This window comes from Haliotis rubra, unplaced genomic scaffold (assembly GCF_003918875.1).
Source record: "Haliotis rubra isolate DU_JTF1 unplaced genomic scaffold, ASM391887v1 Scf71, whole genome shotgun sequence".
NCBI classification, from domain to species: domain Eukaryota; kingdom Metazoa; phylum Mollusca; class Gastropoda; order Lepetellida; family Haliotidae; genus Haliotis; species Haliotis rubra.
The window spans coordinates 632,410-641,857 of NW_025767424.1; positions in this window are offsets into that span (position 1 = coordinate 632,410).

The following is a 9,448-nucleotide window of genomic DNA, read 5'->3' on the forward strand; positions in this document are numbered from 1 at the left end:
CGAGACGAACGAGCAATATGACAATCTAGTGAAGATCCTACACATATTTCACAAATAACAGATTGTATCAATGTATTTGAGTCGTTCATTTACTCTCTCACTCTCCCCCTTACTCGCCCAACTCACTCGCCCACTCACTCTCCCACTCACTCACTCTCCCACCCACCTTTTCAGTTTGTCATGATGACTGAGTGACTGACTGAGTTTTCGTTTTACGCCGCTTTTAGAAATATTCCAGCAACATCACGGCGGGGGACACCAGAAATGGGTTTCACACATTGTACCCATGTGGGGATTCGAACCCTTGTCTTCGGCGTGACGAGCCAACGCTTTAACCACTAGGCTACCCCACCGCCTCTTGTCATGATGATGTCAAATACGGTGAGTATGAATGGAACATACAAACTGAATGTCAGGAGATTAACACTTCCTTGTGAATACATCAAACATTCTATGAATTTGTTAACTGGTACAAAGCGACAACGAAATATCACTGAAAGCTCGCTGAACTGTTTTGGAACTTAATCATAAAGGTTGAATGGGTATCCTCGCGTGATAACTTGTCGCCAGCAAGCTATTAAAGGAAAATCGTTGACACGGATCACCTGATTGGGTGGCTAGGTTTGTCACAAACAGTCTGTGGGTCATAATATCAACTTGTTTGTCGTGATTGTTTTATTGACGGTTGGGTATCCTGAAGGTTAAAGCGTTTGCTCGTCACGCCGAAGACCCGAATTCGATTCCCAACATGGATACAATGTGTGAAGCCCATTTCTGGTGTCCCCCGTCGTGATATTGCTGGAATATTGCTAAAAGTAAAACCATACTCACTCACTCACACACGTGATTTGTTAAAAGTCGCCGTCGTATGTCTCGATCATGTGAGGTGAGGTGAAATTGGGTTTTACGTCGTGCTTGAGAATATTTCGCTCATATGACGACGTGCATGCGTGTGTATGTGTATGTGCGGCTGCTTGTACTAGCCCAGATTGAAGCTGGTTTTATAGTGCTAGCTCACTGAGATAACATGCCGCAGTGAAGCATGAATACCCATCTCAGACACATTATACTGACTCCGAGCCGACCAGTCCTTGTTGTACCCATTAATGCCGAGCGCCAGACAGGGACCAACAAGTACCATATGTTAACGTCTTTTGGTATGATGCGGTCGGGGATCGAACCCGCGACCTTCCGCTCTCCGGGCGGACGCTCTAACCACTACACCACGGAGGCGGTCCTCGATCAGGTGGATTTAAACAATAAACGAACGGACACAAAAACAAAACACTGCCCAAACGAGTACACATACACCACTGTATCTACAGTATAGCCACGCTGAAAGAGCATTAATTATCAGACTCGGGCAGCGTGTTAGGATGTATGGCTATGACCCAACTAAAATCTTCAAAACATCCTTTGGCCTACCACCAAGTCCGGTTGCTGGTGAGTTTTCATTTGTCATTCGTCATTGAAATATGTTATAACATTCGATATAAACAGTCGTAATGAATATACAAAGATGTATTTGTTGACATAGTATAACCTGATTGAAGAAGGGACTGAGTTAGACAAACTTAAGGCGTTAATATATCTGGGTCGACCTTCCTATCAACCGTTTTAAGTTCGTCCCATAGATGCTCGATCGGGTTCAGATCAGGCGATTTGGAAGGCCAGGGAAAGACACTGGCGCTTACATTGGCGGGATAGGCACCTGTTACCTGTTACTGTGGTGTCGAGTTGAAACAGCTCCCTCTGGCGGTTAAAAAGTGGGAGGAGGTACGGTCGCAGGATTTGGTCGATGTAGCGATTTGTTGTAAGATTGCCTTGAACCACCACTAGCTGTGATCTACCCGTGTAGGACATGGCTACCCACACCATAACGCTCACTCCACAAAATCTGTCCACCTGTCGAACGCAGTTCGGCGCAAAACGTTCGTGTCAACGTCGACAGAAACGTTGTCTCCCATCCTGTCGTTGCAAGAGGAAACGCTAGTCATCGCTGAATCAAGGGCGTCGCCAGTTCCCTCAGGTCCCATACCTGTCCCCTGTTGCACCATTGGACACGTCGTTGTCGGTGTAGTCGTGTCAGGACAGGTCCAACTTTTGATCGATATGCTCGAATTCCAACTTCTCCCAGACGATTTCTGATGGTTTGATCGGACATTCTTCGAAAACCAGGCACCTGTCCTGCAGTGTCCGTTGCTGTAGCAAATCGGCGACGTCGGTGAAACATCTGGACGAATCAGTCCTGAGCAGGAGTGTTGACTCTTGGCCTTCCTCATCTGGGATCGAGGTATGGTGCATTGGTAGACGTTGAAGTGTCTTGCAAGGGCAGACTGCACCATGGGACTCCCCTGCTTCCAAACGTCCAATGGCGATATTTCGGTCAGTAGCAATCTTAGCATGTTATCTCTTCTTTTACCTTCGAAAAAACACTTCTGCATGTATCGTTTTCATTTTAATGACAAACGTTTACAAACACATTTTTGGATGCGTTTGCGCGCAGTACACAACAACCACGGCATGTTTAACGGGATTCGAACATAGGAATTGTCTAAATGACGATTGCTGTCAAAATATGTCAAAATGAACTGCTGAAAACGCCTGTGCGGTTGTTTTTTGAAGAGTGTATTTCAGATATGTTTATATTATAAATTAAGAGGTTATAGTTATAAAACAAATTTCATTTTAGAATTTAAAAAGAATATGAGGAACCGAGATAATCTGAATAAGTGAAATAATCTTAAACAACTTAAACTGAAACAATTAATGTGTAAACCCCCTTAAAAGTTCCATTTAACGGGACACTTTCACAGCGCTTTAGCAGATTCAATTACATTCATTATGATCTACTTCGAATCATTGGAGACCCGTGAAGGTCCGGGTTAGAATTGATCTTCAGCAACCTATGCTTGTCGTAAGAGGCGACTAACGGGATCGGGTAGTCAGGCTCGCTGACTTGGTTGACACATGTCATCGTATCCCAGTTGCGTAGATCGCTGCTCATGCTGTTATCACTGGATTGTCTGGTCCAGACTCGATTATTTACAGACTGCCACCATATAGCTGGAATATTGCTGAGTGTGGCGTAAAACTGAACTTACACAATCTACGGAACATTTACTGTGAATGAATTTGGATTCTGAATAAGTATTTTGTGTGCTATGAGATGCATTGTCTCATTGTAGGAGAAATAACTCTAAAAATATCAGCCTCATCCCTTAAAGGGCGCAAATAGACCCTATTTGGGGTTTATGTCTCCCTTAAACTTCACCACCACCACCACCACGTAAGAGGCGACTAACGGGATCGGGTAGTCAGGCTCGCTGACTTGGTTGACACATGTCATCGGTTCCCAATTGCGCAGATCGATGCTCCTGCTGTTGATCACTAGATTATTTATATGTTATTATAGACTCGATTATTTATAGACCGCCGCCGTATAGCTGGAATATTGCTGAGTGCGGCGTAAAACTAAACTCACTCACTCACTCGAATCATTGGAATGGGTATTGAAAATGTTTTGCTGAAATCTAACTATCTAATCTGACGACAAAAGAAAGTTTACCCCACGTTTGATAGTGGTTAAAAAGAAAGCAAGCGAGAATGGTGATGCATTTGATCCGGTATCTCCGTTGTGTTATGGACCTTACGTGAGTATTATGTCGGTGACTGTTTGCTGTCTAGTGACGTTTTGATAACGTTTCTAATTTTATTTATCAGTTCCTGCTTTTAATATATAGAATCATTTGCCTGGTGTAAAAAATAATATTATTCAGAAACCAAGACCTGTCCATCCGAACATTTGTAAAGACGAATTTATTTGAAATATTACCGTCTGGATTAACGAGGTTCCGCTCTATAAGATATCCGGTTTCGAACGAACATAATAAGAAATCCTTAAACAGATATCGGATGTATGTAGTTGACCTATTAGAAACAGGATGAAGGTTGATGACATATGCCTTGTCATCTCACAGTTTGATCTGGGTTAGAATTTGTGTTGACGAGCCAACGCTTTAACCACTAGGCTACCCTACCGCCCTGGTCTCAGAGAGAGTGAGTGGGAGAGTGGGTTGGATTTAGGTGGGTTGGTGGGTTGGATTTGGTTTGGGTGAGTGAGTGGGCGAATGAGTGAATGAGTGTGTGAATGGTAGTAGGAGGGTGAATGAGAGAGTAAGTGACTGAATAAGTGGGAGAGTGAGTGAGTGAGTGAATGGATGAATAAGTATGCATCTGTCTATATAAAATAACCGTTGTCAAATACATTAATGGGGCCATTTGTTAAAAGTGTAATCTCATAGTTTAAATTTCATTGCTAGGTTTCCATGTAGGTTTATGTGAAAAGAATATATGTGAGTGAGTGAGTGAGTTTAGGAATATGCCATGGTCATATATAGCTCGGTTTCTGTTTCCTCACCCGGTGAGGTGAGGTGAGGTGAGGTGAGGTGAGGTGAGGTGAGGTGAGGTGAAATTGGGTTTTACGTCGTGCTGGAGAATATTTCGCTCATGACGACGTGCATGCGTGTGTATGTGTATTTGCGGCTGCTTGTACTAGCCCAGACTGAAGCTGGTTTTATAGTGCTAGCCTACTGAGATACCATGCCGCAGTGAAGCATGAATACCCCACTCAGACACATTATACTAACTCCGAGCCGACCAGTCCTTGTTGTACCCATTAATGCCGAGCGCCAGACAGGGACCAACAAAGTGACGCGGTCGGGGATCGAACCCGGCGACCTTCCGCTCTCCGGGCGGACGCTCTAACCACTACACCACGGAGGCGGTCTTTCCTCACCCGGTAACTCATTAATAGTGTCGAGCTTGATTAGCTGGAATTATGTACTTCATGTGTTCTTATTTCCCCACATGGTCCTGTGAACTGCACACCGGCGACAAAATCAGGATATAGTGTGCTGGTAGCGGAAAGTAAATAGATGGGTGAACAAAGCTTTGTCTGCTCTTAGCGTCCAGTTATATACGGACGAATCTACATATATACCATGTTTATCAACTACATTCTCTTGTAGTGTCCCAGGTCGCGAAAGGACATGCAGTGCCCATTGTCCATCAGCAGGTCAGACAGAACATGGACAGCCCCCATGTCCTAAAAGGGTGTTGTATATAACGCTATCCAATGTGTAACCGTTCAATACGCTTGACAGCGACCATGACAGGTTATAATATTTACCCTGGTCTCCGGATTGTTTTGCTATTCTTTGCTTGTTGTTTAACAATAGCACTGAACAATAGTCCAGCTATATGACAACAGCCTATCAGTAATCGATTTTGAACCAGTCAATCCAGTGATCGATATTGTCACCGTTGCCATAAGATGACATGCAAGACTACTGGATTCGTTCAGTCGCCTCTTATAAACATCAGCACAAGCTGCTGGGTCCTTTAACAACCTGGAATCCTTACGGGAGACAACGGTATTTATTTCAAACCCGTCAATATATTCACAATTAGCTCCCATCTTCAAAGAATAGCTTTGAATGACAATCGAGTAGTTGAAAAGGAAAGTATGATAATTATTCTAAAATGTTCTGAGCCAACTAGCTCATAGCACAGGTAGAAATCACAAAACGGATCCACATTTTAAAAAAGACACAATGTTTATTTCACAGAGAAAAAATCTGAGGGATTATACAAAATTATTGCCTTAAACTTTACACAAAAAATAGACAAGAATATTCCAAATAAATATCAAATTATGAACAAATATAATTATCTCTGTGTTTTGAATTAGATCCTTGTTTTTGAGCAAAGGGAGATAACTATCACGACAACGTATATTTCATTGCGATTTTTTGTCAGGTTCTCGCCGCCCTAAGCAATATTTCAGATGTACATACAGTGAACTATGTTTGTAAGGAATGCGACTTATAACGAACTGGTATCGGGGGGCTTGCTGTTTTATTGTTGTCGAAATGTGTGTAAAAATGTAAAGTTTTAACGAACTAGAATTAGTGGTCCCTGTGACTTCGTAATAACCGTACTGTACTGTATTCGAATCTAGAATAGAAAATTCAGTGACTGGGCAACGATCTACGTCGAGAGAGGGGTCATTCCATTCGTAACTACTCGTCCCTTTCCGTAACCTGAAAGAAGACTCGTACCGCTGTCGTAGCCATGTCCGGAAGAAACATCCCCCCAGCCAATCAGAATGCGCGTATGTAGAGAAGTAATTGGGTCAAAATAGTTAGTTCAAATAATTTTCATTTCGGCTTGCATAATTTTCCCCAGACAATTCAAGTATATTTTAACTATTGCATAGTTTCCCTGAATTTTTATAGCCAGGATATATTAACATTATGGCGTAGGAAAGTATTTAAGCATGTTAAACATACCCTTGGAGGTAATTTCCGTGGCGTGGATGCCATGTTTGTTTTCCAAGTAAATTAGAGTTACATGCCCTTCAGGGGCGTAGGAACGGTTTTCAGAGTGAGGGGGGCTAATTTTATGAAAAGTATTGAAAATCAAAATGAAATTGTAGTTATGGTAAGGTAGATATGGTTTCGTCTTGAAGAAAGTCTGTGGTCCTACCCCCTGTTCCTACGCCCCTGCCCTTGCAAATAGTTCGGCGACTAGACTATGTCATTCTCTCTGCGCTTTTGAGCTCAGATAGAGTCAAGTTCAGTAAAATGGCTACGAGAGGGGTATTTGTCTTCTTTCAGGTAACGGAAAGGGACGAGTAGTTTCGAATGGGGGTCATTCGTCACCACTCGCCCATTTCCGTAACATCCAAAAACCGCTGTTCCGGAATAACACCGGTTGGTCACGAATATCTTACTGCAGACAATAGAGGAACTTTTGCAGCTGCAACTGTCAATTTTACATAAGACACGTGCTTTAACGTATTCAAACAATGATGGTTTCTATAATTTGTTTCCACGCCATTGCAAATGTCAGTATACACGACCATGTATTCACGTGGGTCTTGGTGGTGTATCCTGGTTTGTGTACCGAGAGCTATCAGTGTAAGTATGTGGTCTTATGTTGGGTAGATCTGGGTTATCTCCCCCTGCTGTAGCTGTATAATGAACCTGCGTGTAACTGCCAGGACTGCTGGGTTCTCTCGCACCTGTCAAGGAGCTGTATATATGGGGCCCTTGCTCCAGACGACGAACGATGCTATGAACTCGCACCAGTAACGATCTGGAAAGAATAGACAATACGTTAGAGCATGTTTTAGCTTATACTCACGATGTTCCTTCATCAAACGTCTTAACCTCACATCCAAGCACGAGTTATGTTATACATGAGTTACGATCGTCGTAGCTACGGTCGCCTTGTGGATCAGTACCTAGAACAATCGTAAATCTACGATTGTGTCGTAAGTCTGTGTTTAAGTATGGGATTTACTGTCATTTTAGTTTAGTTCCGAACAGTGAGTGAGTGAGTTTAGTTTTACGCAGCACTCAGCAATATTCCAGCTATATGGCGGCGGTCTGTAAATAATCGAGTCTGGACCAGACAATCCAGCGATCAACAGCATGAGCACCAATCTGCGCAACTGGGAACCGATGACATGTGTCAACCAAGCCAGCGAGCCTGACCACCCGATCCCGTTAGTCAACTCTTACGACAAGCATGGGTTACTGAAGGTTCATTCTAACCCGAACCTTCACGGGTAGTTCCGAACAGATTTGATCTATAACGCCATAACTGTATGAAACCCATTCTTGACGCCATGTGTCAACAGAAATGTCAGAATTATTTTGTTTATGCTTAAAAGGATGCAACGTCCTCTAATACAGGGTATAGTAGGGTTTTAAAAATATGGAGCTGTTATGTAAGAAAGAAGCTAAAATGAAAACATAACATCCGTCTCCCCTCCCATCCCATCCCCTTCCCTACTTCGATAAAGGAAGAGAATCGACACTATGACGTACTCCCTCTTCGCACGCCGAACCGTTTAATTGTAACGTGTATAAAAACCTGTTCAAACTTGACAATGACAATACCTTTGTTTGAAGGCAAATATCAAAACTGTCATGATTCCCAGAACAGCTATCAGCGGGACAATAGACGTATACAGGATCTGGGAGGTCTGGCTTATATCTGCAAAGAATAAGAGTGAGAATAGTTTTACGCCGCTTTTAGCAACATTCCACCAATGTCACGGCGGGGGACACCAGAAATGGCCTTCACACATTGTACCCATGTGGGGAATCGAACCCGAGTCTTCAGCGTGGGGAGCGAACGCTTTATCCACTAGACTACTCCACCGGCCCTTTACTTGGTTATTCCATCCGTGAAGATCCGGGTTAGACTTGATCTTCAACAACCTATGACTTGTCGTAAGAGGCGACTAACGGGATCGGGTGGTCAGACTCGCTGACTTGGTTGACACATGTCATCATATCCCAGTTGCGTAGATCGATGCTCACGCTGTTGATCACTGGATTGTCTGGTCCAGACCTAGGTGTAAGTGGTGTAAGCCTAAACTCATTCACTCATACGCATTCCGACGATAAGAAATAGTGCCAGAGACACCAAGATCAGTTTGCTCTATCCGTCGGCTCGTTAGAGGCGCGTTCATTAATTTTCAAACGTTGTCTACTGTACGTAAATACCTGTCTTTTGTAGCCGGTCCATTAAAGGAGTGAGTGAGTATGGTTTTACGCCGCTTTAAGCAATATTCCAGCAATATCACGGCGAAGGACACTAGAAATGGGCTTCACACATTGTACCAATGTGGGGAATCGAACCCGGGTCTTCGGTGTAACGATTGAACGCTTCAATCACTAGGCTACCCCACCGCCCTGATCCATTAAAGGAAATGATCACGAGATAATTTGATATTCGAACCTGTTGTATTCTGTTCACAGAAATATGTTATATTCTTACCTGTCCCCCTTGTCCTGCGCCAGGTGTGTTTGTACCGGGATTGGCGTTTGCTGTACGTATGTTTGCGGGGAGATTGTAATGGCGTCCTGTAGCGCGTCTCTGCGCTCGAATCATTCCGCCCTTGCAATGCAGCAGAATCCATACAATGACCACGTCTGACAGCAAAGACACCTACGACTACGACGACGACTACGGCGGTAACGTATCTCAACGTTACCATTACCCTTTTGTGAGATCTGTTCCCTGAAAGCGTTCTCTTCTCTGCTGAACAAGACTTCGAGATTCCAGTGCGTAAGTGATCACAACTAAGTTTTAAACATTTGAACAAGAAGTGTCGTCATATTCTATTGCTATAGTTTCCGATTAAAGCGGGAAGCAAGTATCACGATCTGCTTAACTTGTTGGTTCATAGATGACACATAAATACAGGTCTTGACCGATTTACGACACAAGTTGTTTCCCGTTTACGAATGCCGGTAATCCTGTGTCCTGTTTGTGAAGGTTGTTTTATGCCACAATTAACAACATTCGTTGAAATAAATAAATAAATAAATAGGCAAGACAAACAAGTGATTGATATTATGAGCGATCG